The sequence below is a fragment of the Sciurus vulgaris genome, assembly GCF_902686455.1.
Source record: "Sciurus vulgaris genome assembly, chromosome: 1".
Taxonomy (NCBI): Eukaryota; Metazoa; Chordata; class Mammalia; order Rodentia; family Sciuridae; genus Sciurus; species Sciurus vulgaris.
In genome coordinates this window covers 194,332,237-194,358,904 of record NC_136461.1, presented here as the reverse complement: position 1 = coordinate 194,358,904, position 26,668 = coordinate 194,332,237, and positions in this window count along the sequence as shown.

Here is a 26,668-nt window from a genome sequence, read left to right as displayed (position 1 = left end):
CTCATGCCAGCAGCTAGCTATCTTCAGACTCCTTGCTATCTGAAAAAGAAATGAAAAGAGCAAATCTGTACTTGTTTCAGAAATGTGGAATTGCTTGAAACTAAAAGCATTCTGATATCATCTAGTTGCCAAGGTTAAAAAAAAAAATCCTATGGTTGTACAATGGTATGAATCTACATCATGTACAACCATAGAAACGAAATGATGCATCTCATTTGTGTACAATGAACCAAAATGCAGTCTGTAAAAAATTAAAAGATAAATAAAAAAATTAAAAAAAGATAGAAAGAAAAACATAAAAAACAGTATAATTAAGCCATTGTCATAATTCATCATTTTCATTATTTTGTTCATATTTTAGTCTGCATTTAGAAGAACATTTGTGGTATTTTGTTATAATAAAAAATCCTGTCTAGTCTAATGAATTATCTTCATTTGAAAGAATAGTTTCATTTTCATCTCCCACATTCAGCTAGCCAGGACACATGGTCTGATACATGTATTTAGTAGACATCTGTTTTTCTGAAAGGAGTTAAGGTGGAATACAATGTTGCATCTTTCTATTTTGGTCTTTCCACAGTGGTGATGTTAGTCAAACTTAACATTCTTTTGAACAATCTTAATAACTTCTTATGGATATTTTGTAATGTGTAAACCCTTCCAGTTCAATAAGGAATTAACATATAGATGAACTATGTGAGAAACTCTAAAATACCTTGCAGTTTGAAAGTCATTGCCTGTCTCTAACATGAGATAATCATATATAGATAAACCTTTGGTTTGATAACATTACCCCAAGAGTATTTTGTTGGATTAATAAGTTGCCTCCTATCTGAGTGGAAGAGTACAGGAGGACTGGAGAGGGTCAGGTAAAATTCAAATAAATACTATAGCATGGGGCATAGGTGGGGCTGGGGGCTGAGCTTAACAGCATGAAGCGACAGGTACACAGGAGTACTGTGTTCAAGGAGGGAAGAGGGAAGAGGATGGATAATGACCACAAGCACTTTCCACCTTAGAATTATTCTTTCCTTCACTGTTTCTCAACTTTTCAAGCATAGCCCAAGCAGGTGCCCTAGTTGCTTTACTTGGAAAGATAATTAACATGGACAGCTGTCTTATATCAGTTTGCTACAACTAGTTCTGGGACATGACAAATGACCATAAACCTTACTGCTACAAAACAACTACTTTTGATTTCTCCTAAGTCTCCTAAGCCTATGAGTGGGCTGGGTGCTTCTCTCTGTCTGAGCTCAGCTGCACTGGCTTATACCTCCATGTCAGGAGGTAAGAAATTCACTCTTCCCAGGTAACATCAAATGGGGTGACAAGGTTTGAACCACACAGCCTCTCTCTTTCCAAGATACTGGTCTGGGCTTGTTCTCATGGTGTATCAAGAGTTCAAAAGAGGAAGTGAAAACACACACACGCTTTTTAAACACCTACTTGTGGCAAGTTCATATGGATTCCATTGACTGAAGCAATGCACGCTCTACAGTCTAGAGTCACCAGAAAGAAATGCCAGAATGCTTGACTAAAGGGAAGCCTGGAGAATTAGGGCCACAACACAATAGTAATTTAATTCAACACTTGTAGATTTATAGTAACTGTTGAAGATGTTGATACCTTTCCCCTACAACAACCTATCTGTCCTTTCTCCTTAACAATCATTTTATTTTTGCTGGAGATATGTCTACCTAACATAAAAGACTATATATTCCCTCCAACTTTGAATCTAACCATGAGATCAAGTACCAGTCAAAGTGGTCATATACAATGGTAATTCTGGAAAAGTCTCTTAGGAAAGAGTCCATCTCCTTTTTGTATCTTTTTATTCATCTTTCATCTGGGCTCAGGAACAAACGTAGCCATCAAAGCACTACCAGTTCTCTTTTGCAATGAAAACATAAAGAGAAAAGTCACATGTTAAAATGATAGAATATACTAGTTACTTGGGAGACTGAGGCAAGAGTATCCCAAGTTTGAGGCCAGCCTCAGCAACTCAGAAAGGCCCTAAGCAAGTTAGTGACACTCTGTCTCAACATAAAATATAAAAAGGGCTGGAGATGTGACTCAGTGGTAAAGCACCCCTGCATTGAATCCCTAGAGGCAAAAAAAAAAAAAAAAAAAAAAAAGATTAGAGTATACCAATAGCAGTTTGTGTTGCTGGTGATACTATGGAAACACCAAAGTAGCTATAGTAGCTATGAAAGGTCTCAATTTGGACTAGTTTTCCCATGAGAAAGCAACTCCTCTTTTTTTGCCAACACTATCATTTTCATGTAATTTTAATCTAAAATCTTATTTATTTTGGTGTAGATCTACAAAGTCTTAGTATCTTGTAAATGTAGCAAAATTTTCTATTGAAAGTGAGAGTGTCATATAAGACAGAACAATGTGGTTATGAAAGTGTTTTAACACATTTTTTCTATGTACCACTTCTTGGAAATTTAAAATGCTAATGAACAAGTTGAATCCCTAAGAAGGCCACAGTGATTCATATTTGCCATTATATTGTGTTTTCACAAGCTTAGCATCTTCTAGACCAGAATTTTAGAAAAGCTATTTTAGATAAACTGCATAAATATGCCAGAATATCAACAGTTTCAATTGTTTCTTCCTTGTTTTCATCCCATGTTATCAAATATTGCCCTGTTTTTATGGAAAATGGTTAACACCCCATGTAATCAGTTTATTGTTGAATGAGAAACAAGGATAAAAGTGTATCCAAATTTGGATTCTAATAGGAACAGAGAAAAGTTTTCTTATAGAAAAGTATGTGAGATAATCTCACTCCAGAGATTTAGAAATTTAAGAAAAATGCACCCCTGAGGAAGAACCACGTGATTTGTGCCTATTTTGTTCCTAATAACAAAAGACATCAAACCAATGAAAGGAAAAAGATCACTGCTAAGAATATAAACTCACCAGGGCAATAAAAAGGACATTTTCTGTTTGTTATTTCCTAGTTTATTTTGGAATATTTCTTTTTTCATAAAATTTATTTTAGCTTGGCATTGATCTATAAAAAAGGTGATCTCTTAACCCAGAACATGTTTTCAGACTTCCTCAGCTGTAAAAATAATAAATGTATCCTATAAAAAGACCAAATGGTTCCTAAATATGGCCTCTGAGGGTAAAAATTCTGGCTGCAGTGTTTTCTCTGGTGAATATCTGAACATTAATATTTTCACAATTTCCTACTCCTTTCAACTTAGCTCAGTGTGAATGCTTAAATTTTAAATGTAACTCAACAGTAATCAATTCAACACCTAACTTCCCAGAGCTCAGAATAAGATGGTGCAAAGCATACTACATAAAGAATTGAGTCTCTGCCTTCAAGGACTCTATGTTCTCATCAGATGGGCTGAAATGATACAAGGCAAAATGGGTTCTGGGCTCTCTAAGGGTATAGGCAGCCATTGTATATAAAGCACTATAAATATGTGTTGTGTATATATTATATCTATATCTCTCTCTCTCTCTATATATATATATACAATACATGCATGTATGAGAGAGGGAGTGGACAGATCTGGTAGGAAAACAAGGAAAGACTTAGGGGAGAGGGATTATAAAAGGAAGTTTCATATATAAGAGATTCAGAGATACTGTGTCAAGCCAAGAGGTCACATAAACAACTACTTGAAAAAAAGGCATCTAAAGTTACATTTTGGGTAATATAAGCTGGCCTATTACAGTAGGTCACAATTTTAGTGAATTTTGGTAAAAAATCAGATTTTTTTTAAATAAAGTAGGCAAAAATGAATTACAAAATGTTTTCCAGTACAAATGCATTCTATTGTCATGTACAACTAACTAGAACAAATAAAAAAAATTAATCAAAAATTTGCAGCATATTTAGATCTGTGAGACAGGACAATTCACCTTTTGCTGGCTTATAAAATGGAAATGATTAGAGAAGACACTGTAGACAGAAATTGGAACTATTAGGAGGGCTGCTGCGTTTTGAAAAGAAAGAGAATCACAGATTGAACTGGGAAGATAACAAAGGGATACAAACACTGTGGATAGCAAGATACAGGAAAGGTATAAAACTATAGCATTTGATCCCTGATTTTGTGTGATTTGGTGCTAATGTTGCTAATGGGGGGAGGATGCCAACATTGGCGGATGATCCAGAGGTTTACTTGTTTATCTGAGGGAACTCCTAAAACAGTGAAAACAATTGCAAGACTCTTTTGAAAAAACACAGAGAACACTCAAAAAATGATTCCTTGTTTTAGTCAGCTTTGTGTCTCTGTGTCCAAAAGAACTAACAGACCAACTTAGAAGAGGAAAGTTCATTTCAGCTCACAGCTCCAGAGGTTCAGTCCATTGTAGACCCACTTCTTTGCTCTGGGCCTGAGGTGAGGCAGAACATCATGGCAGAAGGGTGTGGCAGAGGAAAACAGGACAGGACATGGAAATCAGGGAGCCGAGAGAGAGAGTTATGCTCACCAGGGGCAAAATATAAACCCCAAAGTCACACCCTCAATAACCCACCTTCTCCAGCCACACCCCACCTATCCAGTTACCACTGTTAGCTGATATCAGTGGATTAATCCACTGATTCGTTTATAATTCTCACAGTTGGAACCATTTCACCCCTTGACAGTCCTACATTGTCTCATACATGAGCTTTCTGGGCCAAGTCATATGCAAACCATAACAAAGTCCAAAGAAATGAATTTTCATTAGAGACTCCATAAAGGAAGACAGTATTGCTGATGCCTTAATTTTAGTTCGATGAGTCAGATTTTTAATTTAATGAGCTGTGAGATAATTAATGTGTGCTGCTTTAAGCCACTAAGTTGATGGTTATTTTTCACTTCACAAAAGATTGAAACTAACATAATGCTGGCATGAGCCATGTGGTAGACATGGGGAAGAGGTGTGATATGTTGGGCTCATAATGCTGGGGCTTTTACCTTCTACTTAGAAATATGACCTTCATCAGATCACACAGAGTATCTGCACTCAAAATCTCCTACAAATAATAATGACCTTATAGAATTTCCCTGAGCATTAACTAAGGGATTTGAGAACTAACAAATGAGGCCAGCACTTGCCGGGCACATAGCACATACTTAGAAAAAATATCGTTTGAACCTACGTGGTTGTATTAATTATGTTGAATTTCCCTCTGTGTTCTATTTTCTTTTTTCCCCTGGGACTCTTGAGCCAGGAAACTCACCCGTCAGAAGAGAATGAGGGAAATTATAGCTTTGGAATATTGGTCCTTCATTGTCATGGTCTCTGAATGTTTAAAGCTCAGACAAGTTGGGGTCATTATAAATCCTGATTATGTCTAAGAATACACTACCACCCTGAAAAAATTAAGGGACAGAGATAGAAAAGAACAGAAAATGTGATTTAATCATTATTTGTCTTTTAATCATTATTTGTCTTTTAATCATTATTTGTCTCAGTACTGGTTTTCTCCCTGAAGAGCATCTAATTGTTTATTAAATTAAGTTGGTATTCATGCTTTTTAACCTCATCTGGCTACCCAGTGCCTACATTTATTATTCTCAGAGTGGAGACTTGACATCTAACATCTGATCTGCATTAGTTTTCCTTTAATTTCCTTTACTCTCTTCTCCTCCCTTACCCATTCTATCATCTTCGCTATTCTTAAAACAGCAATCTACATGGATGTTAATCAGTCTTAGCATTTTATAGTTAGGACTCCAGCCTGCATTCTGTAGAGATCAGAGACCCACCTGATTGACCCAGAGATGTGCCAGGAATAAATGCCTCTATCTGCATTTAAGAAACAAAGGATGCTGGAAAGAATATTAACCACAGCTACATTAGGGTTATTCTTTCAAGCTGACAAGGAAGATGCTCTGTAAAACAAAACTTAACAAATGCATATACTTACATATGCTGGATGTAATTAAATGCATTTTCCTTTAGGTAAAAGAATAGTGCTTAGGGAAAGAATGATGAAATAATGAAATAGGTGTGTATTTAAATATGTAGATGTCACTTGGTGCTCAGTTAGCTACAGGACAATATGTACTTATTTGCTGAAAAGTCCTCCTGAATCATTGAGAAGTTCTTTGTGGACAGAGAAACAAGGCAGATATGTGACTCTTTGTCTCAGAAACAAGTCAGACTTTGACCATGATTGTATTAGTCATATTGTGAAAAGGAAACAATGGATAATTCTGAAATATTCAATTTTTCAAGATCACAATTGGAAAAAACATCTGCATTGAGGAAAAAGGAACTCTTGGGAAATGTGGCCACTCTGTCAGTGCTGCATAGTGCAAGGAAAGGAATGAGCAACCCGGTGGAATTAAAATTGCTCTTCACGTAAGTGTCAAAATTCCATTCAAGCCCAGCTAGTCTCAGCTTTTGAAAAGCTGGATTTCATATTGGGCTTTGGCAAATCTTGGTTTCTTTATGCTAAAATTCAAAATTAAATTAACTTTTTCCAATCACACTCTTCCTGCATTTGGTCAAATGGCATTTTCTTCACACTCCAACAGAACTTATATATGCATGTAATTCTTGGAATTTATTCAACTCTGAAGTTGACAAGTCTGATTTAATGGCCTCATACAGGTGCATTATTTACTGACCAATTAGAATGTTCTTCTAATTTGAAGTGCTACCTCAGACATGTCCCTTCCACATTTGTTCACCATTCTTATTCAGCCTCCATGCTTACTAGCTATCTTTCCAGAGAGCTGATGCCAACACAGGTTCTCTGGCTTCAGATCAACTCAGGTGGAGCCTTCCAGGTTGGTTCTTGGGCCAAGCAGTATGGCACTACTTAGACTTCTCTTTGCATTGTTACTTCTTATACCTCAATTAATATATTCAGGTCATCTGTATGAACTTCTTTACTTATCAGCTATGACCTTTAATTCTAACTACACCCATTTTTCAGTGTTTCTTGACTCATAAAAAAGTATGTCCCTCCTCCTAAATTTTATTCTTCAATCTGACTCTAAATTAAGTCTCTCCCTATTCCTCTCAGGACTTCACTTAATCAATTATCTCATCTTTTGTGTATCTTCAGTCATCTCCACCCCTTCTTTAAAGGTTTGTCTGGCCTTTGGTCTTTGTCTCAAAATAAAAAACAAAAAACAAAATAATAAGAACTTTTTGAGGCTCGACTATACCCATCATCAACTGTCAGATACGTCTATTTCTCCTAAGTACCAAAATGCTTGTTCTGTATTTGCTTTTTCTATTTCTTACATTTTCAATGATATTTCCAGAACTTTAGTAAAACTGCACTTTTATCAGTCTTCTTCAAGTTACTCAATTCAATAAAATTTGTTTAGATTTTCCCTAAAACCTTCACCTCTGTACGATATGAATGTTACCATATCATATTAATTCCATCTTCTCTCCAGTCTCCTTTCTACAATTCCTCGTGTACTTCCCCTTTCTCTTATTCTTGGATTCTTCCCCAAGGATAATTTTTTCTGGTCAATTACATTTTCTCTCTATAGTACTCACAGCAAGTTTATTAGTTTTTGTTGTTTCTTGTTTCATCATAGAATTCATTCCCATCTTTTGAAAGGAAGATTTGTAAAATATCACAACCTATGATCTCATTCAATGGTTCAGTAATAACACATTCATATTCTCTGAGTCTTTTATGATTCAGATGTCATGGTAAATATGTTACATGTTTTATCTAATAAATAGATGGTTAAAATATAAACTTGTCTATGTAATTCCAGAATCAATGCTCTCAATAATTTCCTTACAGAAACTCCAATTAATATACCCTGTTCTTAGTATGGCAGAGCAAACATGTGTAAACCCCTGACTTAGGATTCTCAAAATTCTAGTCCTTTATTTCCAGTTTCCCAATGACTTGCATGGGATCTAAACACTACAAGCTCAACATACATAAACATGTCTCTCTAGGAACATGCATTAAATATATAAAGGATGTATCACAATCTCCATTCCTGCTAAGTTTTAGAATTCCACGCATACCCCTTACCTGCCACCCTGCAGAAGTAATGATGGAAAGTGCATCATCTGAACATAGAACTTGACACTGGACAACATTTCTAGCTGATCTTTTTACCTTTGGAACAAAGGGGAAAAGTGTGGTTTCTTCAAATACATGGAAATTTGGCTAATATATTACAATCCTCAAGGATGATTTGATGTACTATCATATTTAGTATTTTATCACATTTCAGACAATTACAAATTGTGTTGTATTCTAAAGGGGAACGCACTGTAATTACAATACAGAAAGGAATGGGAGAACATCCTGTTGCAAGTCCCCAACTACATTCATTGAACTTCAAATGTCCTCCTCATATTAATTTTCTAATAACTTCTGGTCCAAAGTCTTGCATCAAACTTTGGCTCCCTTTACTCTCTCTTGGGAAATATGTCAATTCTTCTTTCTCATTATGTTATATTAATCCATTCCACATATGTGCTGTTATTGTAGCTCTACTATAAGATCTTTTTATCTGAACAGAGATAACTGGATACAAAGTTCACCCTTAAGAAAACACAATTTGCTGAGACAGTTATGCAGTTATTAAATTTAATACAAGACAAAATCACATGTGTCAAATAAAAGTGAAACCAACTCTGGTAGTGCTTGTGATTGGCTGGGCATATTTTAGCTATGCATAAGTTGGCATTTCATTTCATCAATAATTTCCTGTTTAGTTCTTACACGGGTCTGGAAACTAATCCTTTCTCCCAAGGAGTTATAAACAAGTTGTGTCTTCTTGTTTTGATTTTGCCAGGTAGTTTCAATAAGACCTGTGATAAAGATTCCTCTAAGTTATAAATCAAGGGTTTTCAAACTGATAGAATTCAGGAATTTTCACTAACCACTAACTGAAATTTAGCATTTTAAAATTTTCCATTATCAGTGCAGGAAAATTCACCACCCCAACCCACACTGTGCTTTTTTTTTTAGTAATTTCTATGAATTATCACTAGACTTTGAGTGTTGTTATTTTGCAGTACAGTGTTGTAAATATTTACAAATCTTCAAATCTTCACATGTTAGTTTGAATTAATAATAATGAAACTTGCTGCGGGATCTTGCTTCTAAGTACATTAATAAGGAATCACATATTGTCACAAACTTGTTTATTGTTTTGTCAACTGTATTTCCATATAATTGGTTTCTGTTGTAATCCTCTCTATATATTTTATGGATTAAAATTTTACAAATTACATAAGGTCTTTTAGATCACATGAGAATGTGAAATCATAACCTGACACAAAAAAAGCAAAAAAGTTCCATACAATATATTGTGCTTTGGATGTTTAGAGAAGTGAAAGATGTATGACGCTGGAGTGGATGTAGCTTTTCTGAAATAGCAGGACTGCAGGAACACAAGGATATCTGCATCCATGTTCAGGCGGTGCACAGAATACCGGGAAGGATAATCAAAAGGAACCAAATGAAGTACAAATATGAAGGGGCAGGAATGGAAACCAGTCTTTCTTTTGAAGAGCCTATGACTTATTCCTAGGGCACAGGCCAATTCTGATGGCATAAAGGAATGGGCAGCTCATCTTGTAGGATGAAAAATGCCTCTATCCTGGGAGACTTGGACCTAGTGAGTTTCAGGGTCGTCTCCTGTCCTACTGGAGCTGTTATTTTTTTACTCAAGTCATGTGCACCCATTTTTTTGGGGGGGTTTCTTTATATATATATATATATATATATATATATATATATATATATATTTATATTTATTTATTTTGATTCATTGTAAACAGATGGGGTAAAACATTTCTCTGGTTGTACATGAAGTAGACTCATACCATTTGTGTAATCATACATGTACATAGGGCAATGATGTTTGTCTCCATCTGTTATTTTTTCCCTTCCCCCCACTCCTCCCACCCCTCTTTCCTCTATACAATCCATCCTTCCTCCATTCTTGCCACCATCCCACCCCCCATTATGTGTCATCATCCACTTATCAGAGAGATCATTTGTCCTTTGTTTTTTTGGGATTGGCTTATCTCACTTAGCATGATATTCTCCAACTTCATCCATTTGCCTGCAAATGCCATAATTTTATTATTCTTTATGACTGAGTAATATTCCACTGTGTATATATACCATAGTTTCTTTATTCATTCATCAATTGAAGGGCATCTAGGTTGGTTCCACAATCTAGCTATTGTGAATTGAGCAGTTATGAACATTGATGTGGCTGCATCACTGTAGTATGCTGATTTTAAGTCCTTTGGGTGTAAACTGAGGAGTGGGATAGCTGGTTCAAATGGTGGTTCCATTCCAAGTTTTCTAAGGAATCTCCATACTGCTTTCCAGAGTGGCTGCACTAATTTGCATCCCCACCAGCAATGTATGAGTGTGCCTTTTCCCCCACATCCTCACCAACACCTATTCTTGCTTGTATTCTTGATAATCACCATTCTTAATTGGGATGAGATGAAACTATCAGCAATGTGAAGAGAGAGCCTACAGAGTGAGAGAAAATCTTTGCCACTCATACTTCAGATAGAGCACTAATCTCCAGAATCTATAAAGAACTCAAAAAACTTTACACCAAGAATACAAATAGCTTAATCAACAAATGGTCTAAGGAAATGAATAGACATTTCACAGAAGAAGATCTACAAGCAATCAACAGATATATGAAAAAAAAGTTCAACATCTCTAGTAATAAGAGAAATGCAAATCAAAACTACCCTAAGATTCCATCTCAACCATTTTTTAGGATGGAGTTTTGCATCATTTCTACTTGTTTGCTATTTGATCACAATTATGTCATACAGACAATGAGCAGAACTGGCTTAGGGACGGAGGAACGATGCTGGGAGGAGAGGGATCACAGGGTGCATATGCACAGAGAGAGATTACATCAAGACAGGATGTCAAGCACAGACCCACAGGCCATTTTTCAAATTCCCTGCTCATTTATACTCTTGTTCTAATCCTTAAAGGTTTCCAGCTACTAAAATCCAGCTTTTCCTCTTCTTGGATAAACCCTACTCCCATGTGTTCTTCCATTTAAGTAGCATAAGTTTCCTGATTGACCTGAGTGTATACAGCAGGCAGCACATAGAATAGGCAGTGAAATATGCTGGCTCTGGGCTGGTTTGGTTCCAGCAGCATGCATGCCAGACCAGAGCTTTTCCCTGACCTAATCTTCCTCATCATGCATGCACTTGAGGGAGCAGCCGGAGTTGTCAAGTTCTCCCCTCTGCCACTCTGTTTTTTGTTTCATTTTTTTTTATTTTGGATCATCTGTTATTTTTGAGCAGGCTTATCTATTTTCTATAAAATCAACATGGAACGTGAATAATCATATGCCAACCTTGTTGCAGAGCAGACCCCAGATCTGAATTTCCATTCCGTATTTGTTTTCTCATGTGGAGTCATTGTTGGGTAGAGGCAGAAAGGAGAACTCCTTCTGTCCTGGGCTTCAGTCTAGATATAAAATAGCAGACAGAGAAGTGATGGAAGCTTCTGGAGAATCATCTCCATCATGGAGAAGCTTGTTTTGCAAGTTCTTGATTTTAACTGTTCAACTGTGAATCCAGTCACTTTTGCTCTCCTTCCGTACAGAGCTTGTTCTGGACAACCCTCCTTAGTTTCTCCCAGAAGGCATGCAAACGACATGCTAAAAGCTAAAGGGAATTCTGACAGGCACAGTGGATGCCATGGTGTTGCAGTTGCAAAACTCAGACCTTTGCCACTGGATCCCACAGAGAAAACAAACACTGAAGACAGATTATTAAGTAACTTTTGGAAATAGGTTCTAGAGAGATGGGCGGGATCTCTCTCACAGTGGCTCCTCACTCTCTATTGCACCATCTCCAACCTGCTGATCCATTGGGTTAGAATGGGTGTTGGGAAAGAGACTGACTCTTCAAAGGTTACTAATTTTCCTTTTCTATTCGTTCCCATGGAAATTTATGGGTCATTATATTAAAGGTGGCCTTTAATCATAGTGAATGACACCTACCACTTGTACATGCCTCCCAGTCATGCCCGTTTAAGAGATTCTAAGCCCCATATCCTTACATCACAAATTTAAATCTGAGCGGATTTTCCAGAAGCTGCACGACTGGGTTCTACCATGGCTGATAAGTTTATGCAACCCCATCCACTGAACTGTGAAGTCCACTTCTGTGCCTTCAGTAGCTATCATGGAGAAGTGTCACAATGATACTGAAGAGGACTTAGTGTGGCAGTGTGCTAGCATGTGGTGGGTATGAAGATTCTACCTGGTAGCTATTCGATAATGGAACTCAGGATCTAGTGAGCTTGAATTACACTCTGGGAATCCACTAATTCTTAGTCTGTACTGAGAATAAAATTTGGGTTTAGCTCTGGACTGCATGTTATAGAGTGGAAAGAGGAAGAATGTATTTCCAGAGAGACGTGCCTATCAAACTAGACTGTTAGTAGAACATATATGAACAATTAGTGGGAATATTTAACTAAGCATGACATAATTCAGAAGGTTTAGGATGATGTGAAGCCTTATGTGGCCTCAGTATTTTGGGGAATCTCCTTGGCAGTGTACATCAAAGAAGATGAACAAAGTCATCCTGACTCATTCCTAGAGGGACAATGAAAGTGAAGAATGGGGAGAGGAATGAAAAAGGCATTTTTCTGATTAGTCTGACTCTGGATGCGTGGGGAGGGTGGTTAGTAGGGAAATCTGGAGTCAGTCTTTGGGGCACAGGAAGATTCACATTCCATCTCCACTACTTGCTCAACTGGATGTGTTCCTTTAAAGTTTTGAGTCTTCATTCCCCATCTTTAAAAAGAGGAAAATATGGTCTTGCTCACATGATTGCTGAGTAGTAAGTAAGATAATGGAGTTACATTTCTTTAAAAAAACATGCTCAGCACCTAATATGGAATTAATAAATGAGTGCTGTTAGAGTTGCTGTGTGAGTCTGGTTAGGTGTGCAGGAACCTGATTGTGCCAATTCTGGAATATGTGCATTTGTGGCATAGGGATGCAGGACCTAGTTTTTTAACCAGCATCTCAGCCGAAGGTATAGATACCCTGTATGCCTAAATCCATCCAGTGGTGATTCTCCATTCCTGAGCTTAACAAGGGAATGCTCTGCAACTCGTATTCACTGAATCCCTGCTTTAGGCCAACAATGTGCTCTGCGTGGTGGCAGACAGAGAAGCAGGGAAGAGTCCTGTCATGAAGAGCATGAGGTTCTGCGGGAAGACAAGTCATACATATAGGTAAATCTCATTAGGAGTGCAAAGCCTAATAGGAAGAGGGGCCAAAGTTAGCATTTACAACTACTCACATTTCCAAATGTTTGACTGGAAGCCTTTTGCTTCCCAGATGTGGCCAGAGATCTCGGGGTTCGGAGTGACAGGTTGGGTGGTGAGCCTGAACTTCCGCTGTCAATCACTAAGTACTATCTGAAAGTGACATTCTTCACTTCAGTCAGGTGGAATTTTTTCCAGAAGTTTCCTCACCAAAAGAGTATGCATGTTTGCAAGAGACAGAGAAACAAATTAGGGAGAAGCAAAAAAAAAAAAAAAAAAAAAAAAAAAGTAAATAATCCAAGTTCTATTGAAAAGGAGATAGGAATTGAAAGCATTTTAAAATTCACCTTGATAATAATGAGTAAAATTTTAGTATATAGTATATTCCAAGTTCTGCTCTAAACCTTGTATATATACATTGTCTCATTCAGTTTTTTCAGCAACCCTATGATGGAGGTGCTTTCCTAATCATGTTTTATAAATGAAAGATTGAAACACAGAGAGATTGAGTATCAACATATTACATACTACATACATACAACGACAACATACAACAACAACATACTGTGTCCAGATCACAGTGAAAAGGGCATGGGCCTAGGATTTTGACCCAGGGTTTATGGCTCAGGATTCCTTGCTCTAAACCACAAAGACCCACTGTCTATACCTGGTATACTTGGACCTGTCCCTTTCCAAAAAGAATTTATGTCTAGGGTAAATTCTGCATACAGATAACTAGGCTACATTTTTGTGTCTTGACTTCATTTTTTATTTTGGAAATCTTAAAGCAAAGATACTGAGAAAATGTGACCAGACTCCTGACATTCTAAATGTTCTTACTACATAAATTTTCTGATGTACATTATTCAACAAGAAACGGAGATCATCAATAGGAACAGAGGTTCATACACTGCAAAAGTGTGTTTTCTTACTGTTCCATTGAAATGAGCAGAGTTTTTTTTTTTTTTTTTTTTTTAATATCTTCTACTTTTAGTTCTCCCTTAAAATCAGTTTTCACTCTGGGACACTCTCTGTCCCCTTTCTCCTTTCTCTCAACTCTTCCTGTTTCCTTGCTCCTTTCCCTCTCTCCCTCTCTCCTTCCCAGCCCCTCCCTGTCAGATTGCCTGTAAATCACATGGAAGATAGAGTAGGTGTGTCTCATGGACACCCACTGCAGCCCCATGCAGATGATAGCCACACAGCCACCAGAACCAGAAGTTCAGTTTTATATATAGTACTCAGTGTTTTAAAATTTTACTTTTTAATACTGGTATGCATATTCCTGCCATACTCTTAGTTATTTTCTGAATTTTAGCTCTGCTGAGCTCTTGTGATACATGCCATTGTGGGGAACTAACTTCCTAGCATTGAGAAAATTTCATATCCACATCATGCATCTTTCTTGTCAATAGAAGTCTCCCTGCCTGTATCTCTCAACAATTGGAATTTTAATTAAATCATGATCCTAAGGAAATCAATCATGATTAAGGCATACACAGTTGGCTGGCAGTAATCACAGTTAAAGGGAAGCGTGTTATATGCTAACGAGTTGGGAGTTCCTTGGAGTTAGGCCCAAGTTAAGAAGGAATGATGACTCTTTCCAAAAGTCTAAATCAAAGAGATTTTTTTCTTTTGTAAAGTCAGTTTAATCAAAACAACAGAAGACAAGAGAAGCAGTGAGTAAATTGGTTGAGTAAGAAAAATATAGTACTTCGTAAACTATGCCATACCCATCTTAATTCATTTTGCTGAAAAAGTCTAGACCCTCTTCTGTTGGGCAGGGTTCAATGGCTCTGGATAAATGTCAACCTTAATCAGCATGAGAACAGGTATGTTATACATTTGGGACGTGACAGCAAAATGAACACTGATTCTCTGTTGCCCAAATGGTTTGCTTCCCTGAGGATAATCTCAACCCCATTTGAGCACACTTTCTGATAGCTACTTGGTTTCCAAAATCTGAAAACTCCCGGAGAACTCTATTGGGAAAACAACATTTTGCATGAAGCTGGGGAAATTTGCCGCTAGGAGGTTAAAAGGCTCTGTGTTTGTTTTCATTACATTTTGTATGTCAATAGAGAGAGGGAGAATTTGTGGGAAAGCAAATTGTGATCCATTTGGGGTGATCGTGGCAGGCTGGGTCACTTCAACTATTGCCTCAAGTTTTTCTTTTATAAATGAGGAATATGTCCCCTTCTACCTCCCTTCAAGGTAGGATGATCCTTATGACAAATGTTTGGCAAATTATAAGAAGGTAATCTATTTATTCCTAGGACCTGGAAGTAATTAAAACCAGGTATTCCAACTCTCAATATTCCCCATACCATTTATGCTTTCTAAAATATCTAGAAAATCATATAATCACACACTCATTAGATCACAAATTTGGAAGACACTCAGAGGTCATTTAATTTTATCTTGTGATGTAAAAGCTCCATCTCTTCCGGAAGAGTTGTTCAGTTTCAATTTAAAGAACTAAAATAACAGAACCTCACTTCATCTAGAGATGGCCTGCTCCATTCAATCAGTGTCTGATTGAGCTTCTCTACCGTATCAGGCATTGTTCTGAAAAGAAAAATGTTTCTGGACAGTTCTAGTCCTTGGAGACATTGTTCTTTGTTGGAAGTGGAACTCTTCCCTGTGCAACTCTTAGGAACTGACACAAGTTCTGCCTGTGGTGATCACATACTACGAGCTTTAGCTCCCCAGGACAGTGGCAGTGTGACATAGCACTAAGGAGTTTTCAATATAATGTCAGAAAATCGATGGTGTTACCATTCCATCCTTGTTTTTTTTTTTTTTTTTTTTTTGCTTTGAAATGTGCAAGATATTCAAATACTCAAAGTTTCTATTTCATTCTTGTTTAAAATAGGAGTCGTACCAGCACTTATAAGTTTTAGATAAAGTATCTGCTATAGACAATACCAAATAAAATGATCTTGTTGAGATACAGATCATGTTCCACAAGGTGAAAGAGATAACTCTGTGTATCTAGGATGACAATGATGCAAAGGAATCGTGTTTCAGTGTTGAGAATCTCCTGGAAAGGAAAAATTGGAACACCTCAAAATTATAACTCTTACTGGAGTAAGGATGAAAATTTCACGTGGATCTAATGAAAAATATTTTATGCAATGTCTTAAAATATGAAAGACTAGAGAACTTTTCCAAAATAACATCTATTTAATATAATTTTATTTTTTATTACTTTTGATAAGTGATGAGGATATAGTATTGTTTCGATTTTCCCTATTGCTAAATTGTCACCTTCCAAAATGTAGATGTATGTAACTTCCATCATTTTTTCCTCTGGGACAGGAGGAGCACATGTGGGAAATGACTGTAGACACAGTTGACTGAAAAAATAATGCACCATGTGAGGTCTAGCAGGGAAGCAGTTGGTTTTGCTTTGGGACAAAGACTGCCTACCATCCAGACAAAGAAAGGTGACAGGACCCCTATTTACTGGCACTCAATATTTTCATGCAAAACCATAAAATGTCAAAGTCTCTTAGGAAAGAAGCACAACAAGTCTGTTTGCTGCTGAAGCAACTCTTTAGTGGCTTAAATCAATCAAAGGGATGCCTCTGGGCCAGGCTTTCTAGGAGGAAATCTCTGAAGGTATTAGGTATTGTTTTTAGAGGCTATAAATCAATCCTGGGTTTGCTGGTTGCCCAGATTAGCTTTAATCATTTACCAAACAATCACTTGCAAAACTAAGGAAAAAGACTTGTATTTTCCAAAGACATTTTCCTCTCATATCTCACCTTTCTCACTTACAGATCTCACTAGGTTATAACAGGCTCTGTTCATTACTAAATCAAATAGAGCTCACTGGATACTATGACCAGGAAATTCAGAATCAATATGATAAGATATGAAGACTTCTGGATAATAGAACAACACCTGCAAACCAGAGTCATCAATAAGAAAAGGAAATAATACTACCTAGAGCCCAGAATGATGTACTTTACTTTATAAGAAAAAATAACTCCAAATCCTACTTTTAGACTAGAGGACATGAGTTTCTCATTAGCACTAAGGGGACTGGGTATATGAGGAAAAGCAGGCAGATGTGCTCTGAGAGGGAAATTAAAGGACTGGGAGTGGTAAACTTGTATAGAAGGACCTTTCACGACGTGTGCAAACTGGTATTTCTTATTTAAATTTGCAGACAACTTAAATGCAACCAGCCAATGGGTAACTCTCCTCTAATACAAGGCTGGACATTCTTTATTCTCTTGCAGATAACAGAATATGGTTTGTTCTTTATCTCCTCCCAAAAAATCACATTCTAAGTACAAAAAGGAGTTAGGGGATAGAAAATCACATCACAAGAGATGAACAAACTTGATAACTTTCTACAGAAAGTGAGAGTGATCACAGGGGCAAGTCATTTTGAAATGTTTCAGTGTAAAGCTGTTAAATGACAAGAACAGGATCAAATCAACAGGATTATCACAAGAATGTACAAGGAGGTGAAAAAATGTTAGAAAAACTTTGGAAAAAATTTGAAGATCTAGAGCTCAAATTAACTAAGTTTATTTGTGACTCGGTTACAACTTTTTTGATATTTTCCTGCTGTCTTCTATTTTCATTGAGAATATTAACTTCTGACCAAGGAGAAGAATATTGAGTAAATACACATTCTTACCTTTCCTGGGAATATAGATAAGGGCAGGCCTACATTTAATCTCTGAAGTCTAAGCTCTTAAGGGAAACAGTCAAATCTTTCTCACAGTTTTAATAAGAATGCTTTGCCTATTTTTGATTCTATAAATGTTTGTGTTAGGCGTTAAAGCACAGTTATGGTTCGTCGCTAGCTCCCAGAAACGCTCCACAGATACAGGTCTCACACAAGGAACTTTTATTTTATGCAGATGATTCATGTCTGCACGGGGGAAAGGGAGAAAGAAAGAAGAACATGGCGCAAGGTTCCTCTCAGACATAGGAATTTCGTGGGCGAGAGGAACCAATTGCAGAGGAGAATTCTTACAGACTGACTGATGGACCAATGACATATTAGAACGTAACGTGAGAGGCAGGAAGATTACAGCAACTTAAGCTGGAAACTCCTGAAACCGGAGAGGCGGGCAAATGCAGATTGACAGGTGGTGAGGGAAGCCAGATTCCTATATTGGGAGAGGCGGGGAGAATGCAGATTGACAGGTGGTGGGGGAAGCCAGATTCCTTCCAGTTTGTATAATTAAACTGATTTCCCCAATCTCTTACTAAATCCATGAAAATGTCCATTCCCTTCTATAGTGAAATTTTTAAATGAATTTCACAGTTAACTGGATGGTATGAATTCAAAGAGTCAGTAAAAGTCTCCTTTTATCAAAGTTAACTTCTGTTTTCTTTACTGTCTTATGCTGAGGTTCATGTTCATTCTTCAGGCCTTTGACATGATGGCCGTCGTCACATGATTAGGACAGGTTGAAACTGAGATGAGACTGTTACGTGGTGCGAAGGGAAAATGGATTGCTTTTGCTAATTTATATAAAGCTGATTCTTGGGCTGATTCTATCAGTTCCCTTATTTTCACATGGTTCATCTAGAGACTATGACATCAATATAATTAAAATTGCTCTGTACTATTAACATATTTGTTTCCTCTGAATTATTCCACAAAATCAAAATGCCATGGCTCTGATAGGGAGTATCTCAGGGTGTTCTGCATACGGCTTGGCCCAGTGTGGACTGGGCTCGACTGCATTGGTAAGGAGATGGGCAATGAGGCTCCTGTCTGTGAATTCTCTTCTAAGCTTCTGGGGAGAAAGACGATCTCTTCCCCTTATCCTCTGACAGCAGTTAAGTATAGCTCTATTTCTTCAGCCTTATCTCATATCCAGTGCTTTCCTTCACAGGTTGATCCTTTGGATTTCAGTTTTCAAGAAAACTCAGATTGTGTTACTGTAGTTTGCTGATTTTAAGTCCCTTGGGTATAAGCTGAGGAGTGGAATAATTGGGTCAAAAGGTGGGTCTATTGCAAGTTCTCTGAGGATTCTCCACACTGCTTTCCAGAGTGGCTGCACCAATTTGCAACTCCACCAGCAATGTAAAAGTGTGCCTTTTCCCCCACATCCATGCCAACATCTATTATTGTTTGTGTTCTTGATGACTTAAAATCAGCAAGCTATCGTAACACAGCCGCATGAATGTTTATAGCAGCTCAGTTTACAATAGCTAGATTGTGGAACCAACCCAGATGCCCTTCAACAGATGAATGGATAAAGAAACTCTGGTATATATACACAATGGAATACTATTCAGTCATAAAGAAGAATAATATTATGGCATTTGCAAATAAATGGATGGAATTGGAGAATATCATGCTAAGTGAAATAAGCCAAGCCCAAAAAAAAAAGGCCGAATGTTTTCCCTGATGAGTAGAGAATGATATATAATGGGGGTGGGTGGTGGGGAGTGAGAGAAGAATGGAGGAACTTTAGATTATGTAAAAGGAAATGAGAGGGAGGGGGTATGAAAAATGGTGGAATGAGATAGACATCATTACCCTATGTACATGTATGATTACATGAATGGTATGAATCTACATCGTGTGCAACCATAGAAACAAAATGATGTACCCCATTTGTGTACAATGAATCAAAATGCAGTCTGTAAAAAATTAAAAGATAAATGAAAGGAAAAAAAGAAGCAATGAAAGATACCAAAGTTATGCCCAGTAAATCAAATAAAAACTCATATTTAAAAAAAAAAGAAAACTCAGATTACTTTTTAACTTCTTACTCACCTTTCTTTTTTTTAATCTCACCTTGCTTTTTTCTATCAAAATTTTCCCTTACATGGGTTCTCAGAAAACAAAATCTTTAATTAATAAGTAACTCAAAATCTTAATGTAAATACTAGAGTCATGTTATAAAGAGAAATAATTATAGTGACATTTTCATGATATTTGCAATAAATAGTCTCCAACGTGGGATGCATGTGGCCCAGGAGATACGTGAAAATCTGAAAATCATTAGGGGAAGGAAGAAAATATTACAAATTCCATTTATAGTTATTTTTAGCTCATTTAATCAGAAATTCTTCAGTTCTTCAAATGTGAAAATGCTTTGTATTGTTAATTTGAGAACTTAACTCCTAATAACTGGAGAGGAAAAATACATTTATAGAAAATCAAGCTTCATGGAAAACTACACATATAAATACCTCAAAACTATATCCTATCCTTTATATTATATTTTACTTTTAAAGTTTCTTCTCCCTTTCTTTGAGTAGGGTTAGATTCACATTGTAGAACACCTAGGTAGAAAAACAATAGCATGAGATGTATTATTAATTACTTAAAAAAAAAGTCTAGGGGGGAAAATTCTACAAGATTGGTCTGGGCAAAGATTTCTTGGATACAGTCCCTAAAGCATAGTCAACTAAAGCAAAAACAAACAAACACGATTTCATTAAACTAAAAATGTTCTGCAAAGCAAACAAAACATTAATTAAAGAGAAAATCCACAGATTAGGAGAAAATATTGGCAAATTATAGATTTGTTAGGTACCAATATCCAAAATACATAAGGAACTCAAACAACTTGACAAGAAAATAAATGATCAGATTAAAAAATAGGTAAAAGACTTGAATAGACACGTCACCAAAGAGGACATATAAATGGCTAACAGGTAGATTTTTAAAAGTTCAGCTCACTAATGAAGAGGGAACTACAAATCAAAACCATAACAAGATATTGCTTCACAGCTGCTAGAATGCCTTTCATCAAAATGATGAAAGATAACAAGTATTGGCAAGGATGTGGAGAAAAGGGGCTGATTCTACGTTGCTGGTAGAAATGTAAATGAATACAGCCAAATGGAAAAGGCACTGCAGTTCCTCAAGTAACTAAAACCAGAGTTACCATATGACCCAACAATGCCACCATTGAGGACCTATTCAAAGGACTGAAGTCGATATGTGGAAGTGATAACCGCACTCCGTGATCATTCCTTACAATAGCCAAGGTATGGAAGCCACCTAAGTGGCCATGAGTGGATGAATGGATAAAGAAAATCTGGTTTAGATATACAGTGGGATACTAGTCTTTCAAAAGAAGGAAACCCTGACATTTGTAACAGCAGGATGAATCTGGAAGGTATTATGCTAAGTGAAGTAAACCAGGCAAAGAAAAACAAATATGTCATGAGTTTATTTACCTGTGGATGCTTAGTCAAACTCATGGAGGTGGAAAGGAGAATTCTTGTTACCTTAGACCTTGGGAAGGAGGGAGGATGGGGCAAAGGACGATGCTGATCAAAGGATGGAAAATTTCAGCTAGACGGGAAAAATAGATTTTAGTGATCTAGTGTAGAGAATGATGGCTATAAATAATGCATGTTTCAAATTGCTTAAAACGTTGGATTTTAAATGTCTTCACCACAAAAATGGAAAGTATGTGAGGGGATGGATATGTTAATCAGATTGATTTAATCATTTCACAATATTAATATATGTATATATAAAAATAAATAAGTGTAAGTAGGGAATCAATATTAAACGGGTGCAGAAATGAGGGAGAGACATATAAATATATGGATGCCTGTATATGTATACATACCTATATCACATTTCACTCAAAGATGCCTTTAATACTGAAATGCACCGACAGTTTGATAATAGTCTCTGAAGAAAAATAGAGAAGTACTACACTAAATAAGTATATAAATTGTAAATTCGTGAACCAGGATTTGAAATGTTAAAATGGGCATAACGTAATTGCTTTTGCATAACTTTTGTTGCAGTTTCCCATGCCTCTGTTCTATTCTGTTAACAGCCATGGCTTCTCTACTACATATTTAAAACTTTTCCAGAACAATTTAAATGTTTAAATAATATGGATTTGTTAATGTCTGAACCAGATTTCATGTAATTGAAATTTATTTTACTCTTTGTGCTAGACTGTTGTGTTCAGAAATGTATTGTTGGTAACAGGAATAGTGTCATTGCTCTGTTAAAAATATAGGTCAGAATCTGGTCAAAAAAATTGAAGCTCTGCCTACCAATTATTTTATCAGAGAAAATTTAATATAACAGGTTGGGAAATGGAAAATGCCTAAAATGGGCACTGTGGTCACACAGAGATGGGGAACTGAAGATGTCTCGCTGTTCCCAGAGTTGTGGACAGATGTTAAGAGATGCAGGCACTGAGAACCTGGAGAGCAGGCCCCACAAAACTCACTCCAAGACCCTAGGGAGCAGATGGACCTATAAGATGCTGGTACTTCTGAGGGCAGGCAGTGAGGCCGGTTCTGGGAGCTGCAGAAAAGGTTGCTGAAGACGAGAGCCAGATATTTCTACCAGGGTGAATGAAGGATCTAACAGACCCAGCCGGTAAGGGGCAAGCCTGACTTACAGAGAAACAGACTCAGCCTTACAAAGGAGATTACAAAAGAGCTTGCTGAGGAAAAACAAAACAGCACACAACGATACAAAGCAAAACAATCTTAATACCTGGTGTACACACACAGCATGAAATCTGAAAATATACCCAAGATTCTTAAATACATGCACACCCCAAACACATGCACTTCTACTATGGGAATTTCCTGTAAAGAAATGAATTAGACATCACAGCCAAACTAAGCCCGGTAGATTCTACCCTACTATGCTAAATTTTCTCCTGTGTATTTCTAAAATTACTTCCTTTATTTGGGGCTCATTTTTTATATGCCGAAATATAAATAGATATGTATACACATATCTAATTATCATTATAAATAGAAAAATCTAGAGATACCTTGCATTATTGAAAATCTTTAAACTGCTCTATGTGTTTGGGGAATGCAGTTTATTGCTGAAGGCTTTATGTCTCATCCCCAAACACCTAGAGGAAGTGATGAATGAAACTGGTCTCTGGAATCAAGTGACATATTCGCTGTAGGTTTTTTCTTTTTAGTTACAAAATTTCACTTTGCCTCTCTTTTTCATGTTTTAAAAAATGTTCATAAGAAGATTTCCTGATGTTGAACCAACCTTGCATCCCTGGGATGAAACCCACTTGATCATGGTGCACTATCTTTTTAATATGTTTTTGTATGCGATTTGCTAAAATTTTGTTGAGAATTTTTGCGTCGATGTTCATTAAGGATATTGGTCTGAAATTTTCTTTCCTTGATGAGTCTCTGTCTGGTTTAGGTATCAGTGTGATATTGGCTTCATAGAATGAGTTTGGGAGGGTTCCCTCCTCTTCTATTTTATGGAATACTTTGAGAAGTATTGGAATGAGCTCTTCCTTAAAGGTTTTGTAGAACTCGGCTGAGAACCCATCTGGTCCCGGACTTTTCTTTGTTGGTAGGCTTTTGATGACTTCTTCTATTTCAGTACTTGAAATTGGTCTATTTAAATTGTTTATGTCCTCCTCATTCAGTTTAGGCAATTCATATGTCTCTAGAAACCTGTTGATGTCTTCGAAATTTTCTATTTTGTTGGAGTATAGATTTTCAAAATAGCTTCTAATTATGTTTTGTATTTCCATCCTGTCTGTTGTGATATTTCCTTGTTCATTCCGAATTTTAGTGATTTGGGTTTTCTCTCGTCTTCTCTTTGTTAGTGTGGCTAAAGGTTTATCAATTTTGTTTATTTTTTCAAAGAACCAACTATTTATTTTGTCAATTTTTTGTATTGTTTCTTTTGTTTCAATTTCATTGATTTCAGCTCTGAGTTTAACTATTTCCTGTCTTCTACTACTTTTGGTGCTGTTCTGTTCTTCTTTTTCTAAGGCTTTGAGCTGTAGTGTTATCTACTCCAGAAAGGTGCTGGAGGAATTAAATAAATTAACAAATGTAAAGTACTTTGCAAAGTGCCCGGCAAATAAGATGCTACCTATTACTAACTTTTTCTCCTGGAGTATCGTGCTAGTCAGTATTTCTCAGCAAACTGTGTACCTTTTTTGCAAGATCTCTTTCTCTTGAAAAAAAGGAAAAGTTCTTCCCCACCACTTTATGTAGATAAATTCTACTCAACTTTCAAACTCTGATTTAGCATTACCTGATCCAGGTAGCCTCCTGCCGGAAGGAAATAGGTGCTCTTCCTCTTTGCATCCTAAGCACATTTTGAACGTAAGATCATAATTCATGCAAGTTATAAAAGGAAGTGAATTCATTGATTTACTTGCTGGTCTTTTCTAATAGCATCTAAAGTCCTCTCAGCCTGGGTCATAACATATCCAGTGTTGATCCTACAGAGTCCACCCTGGACCTTGCACATATTCAGGGTTAAATAGCATTTGATTAAATGCAAAATGCTCATCATAGTATTATTTGTAAGTATAATAAATCAAAATAATACATAAATGATATATAGAATAAATGTGAAGCACTTAGGAGAATGATTAAATACAATATATAAACCTTTCTACTAAACTTATTTGTGTAGCCATTATTGTTTTATACACTATGTAATAATAAGAAAAATGTATTTGATGCATAATTATATGAAAGAGGGATAGAAAATCATATTATGCATATAAAAGAAATAGAAAAGAACAGTACGAATGTTAATAATGAAAGAAATTTATAATAAATATATTAAAATATTAAATATACTTGTTATTGAATACCACTACAAGCGATTTTATTTTTATTAGTTTCTGTAAACTCGGGCGGGCTCGGCAGGCTCAACAGATGGACCAAATGTAAACTCAGCGGACTTGGCGGGCACAGTTAGCAACCAAATACAATGGGACAGAAAGGGGCCAAAGCAAGCTTTATTGGAATTTGGCTCTCAGGAGAAATTCCCAGACCCCTGGGGGGTATAGGGACCCAGAGAAAATCGCAAGTGGCCCTGGCTGCCCAGGGTTTTTATAGACTGGGATGGGGAGGGGGTCCTGTTGAGTGACAGGTGGGTGCGAAGCGTCAGTGGAACTTTCCATCCACCTTGCTGCCAACTTTCTGGTCACCTTTGGCGGGCTGGTCTTTGTTCCAGCCGCTCAGCTGTGCCCCCTACAATCGCTTAATTTCCGACCTAACAGTTTCCACTTACTGCATTTTGCAGGATTATATACATCATACATTTTAAGCATTAATAGGCATTGAAAAAGTATACATTATCTAATTGTGTAACTAGTTGTAAAAACAATTCAGTATCAGTTAATTAACTTAAATTTCTGTTGAGGCTTTGAAGTTGCTGAAAAACATCAAAAAAATCTTGCACTCAGAGGGTAGCCAAAGCTTTGTAATCAGATAGATTGAAGTTCAAAACTCCATTCTGGTTGGGCGCAGTAATCTAGGCATATAATCCCAGTGACTTCATTGGTTGAGGCAGTGATACCGCCATTTAATGGTGACGAGTTCTGCTCCCTCTAATGTTGAAGTTTGAACACTAGAGAAGCACGCCAAGGCAAGCATATTAAGCAGGTTTTATTTAAAGGTAATAATACAGACTTCTCCCAGCAGGAAGAAGGGGCCATGACTGATGTTCTAAAGACCCCAGAAGTGAGCGCACCCTCCATCTTTTATAGGTTAAGGTCTCTTTTGTTCTCCAGTTCTCTCCCCCTTATCTCTCCTCCCGCCTACAGTGACTAGGCCTGGTTTTGCATTAAGTGAGAAGCCATGGGCAGGGGGAGGGCCAAGGTGATTCAGGCAGGAAGAGGTCCAGGGGGCATTAATTAGCAGCTCCTTGCTTGCAGTCCTTGGCAAGGGCAGGTAAATTTGGTAATCAATGGGCTCAGGAGATCCTTGACATTCCATTCTCTCAGGGCAGTCTCCAACTTCCAGAGGCAGATGGCTTCAGGGCTTCATTTCCTCGATTTGACCCCATCCCCTATTTCTACACTAACTACCTGTCCTTAGTTCTGGCTTCAGCAGGAGGATCACAAGTCTGAGCCTGGGAAACTTAGGAAGCCCTGTCTCAAAATAAAAATGAATAAATAAATAAAAGGTGCTGGGGATGTAGCTTAATGGTAGAACCCCCTTGGGTTCCGTGCCCCCCAAAATACAAAAACTTCTTTAAGCCACATACACTTATGACATTGAATGAGATGGTTGCTTTTGTAAAGCTCAGATTTTTGTTTATTTGTTTTGCAGTGCTAGGGGTCCAGCTCAGGTCCTTGTGCCTGCTAGGCAAACTCTACCACTGAGCTATACAGTCACCCAACACCCCACAAAGCTGCTTTCTGATTGTTTCTTTGTTTTCTGTAATTGGGACAAGATACATCACAGTGTTTTGGGAGAAAATTCACACTGAATATTTAACATAATGATTCAGCACACAGTAAACTTTTAACAAAACCCAGGTATAGCTCCTTATATATAATGTATATTCTCCTAGAACATACACATGATAAGGAATCCCTGGCAAGCTTAAACTATTTAGAGTAATATTTATATGTTAAAAAACCCAAAACTTTTTAAAAAATCAAGAAATTTACAGAATTCATGAAAGCATATGGAATTAGAAAACAAGAACAATGA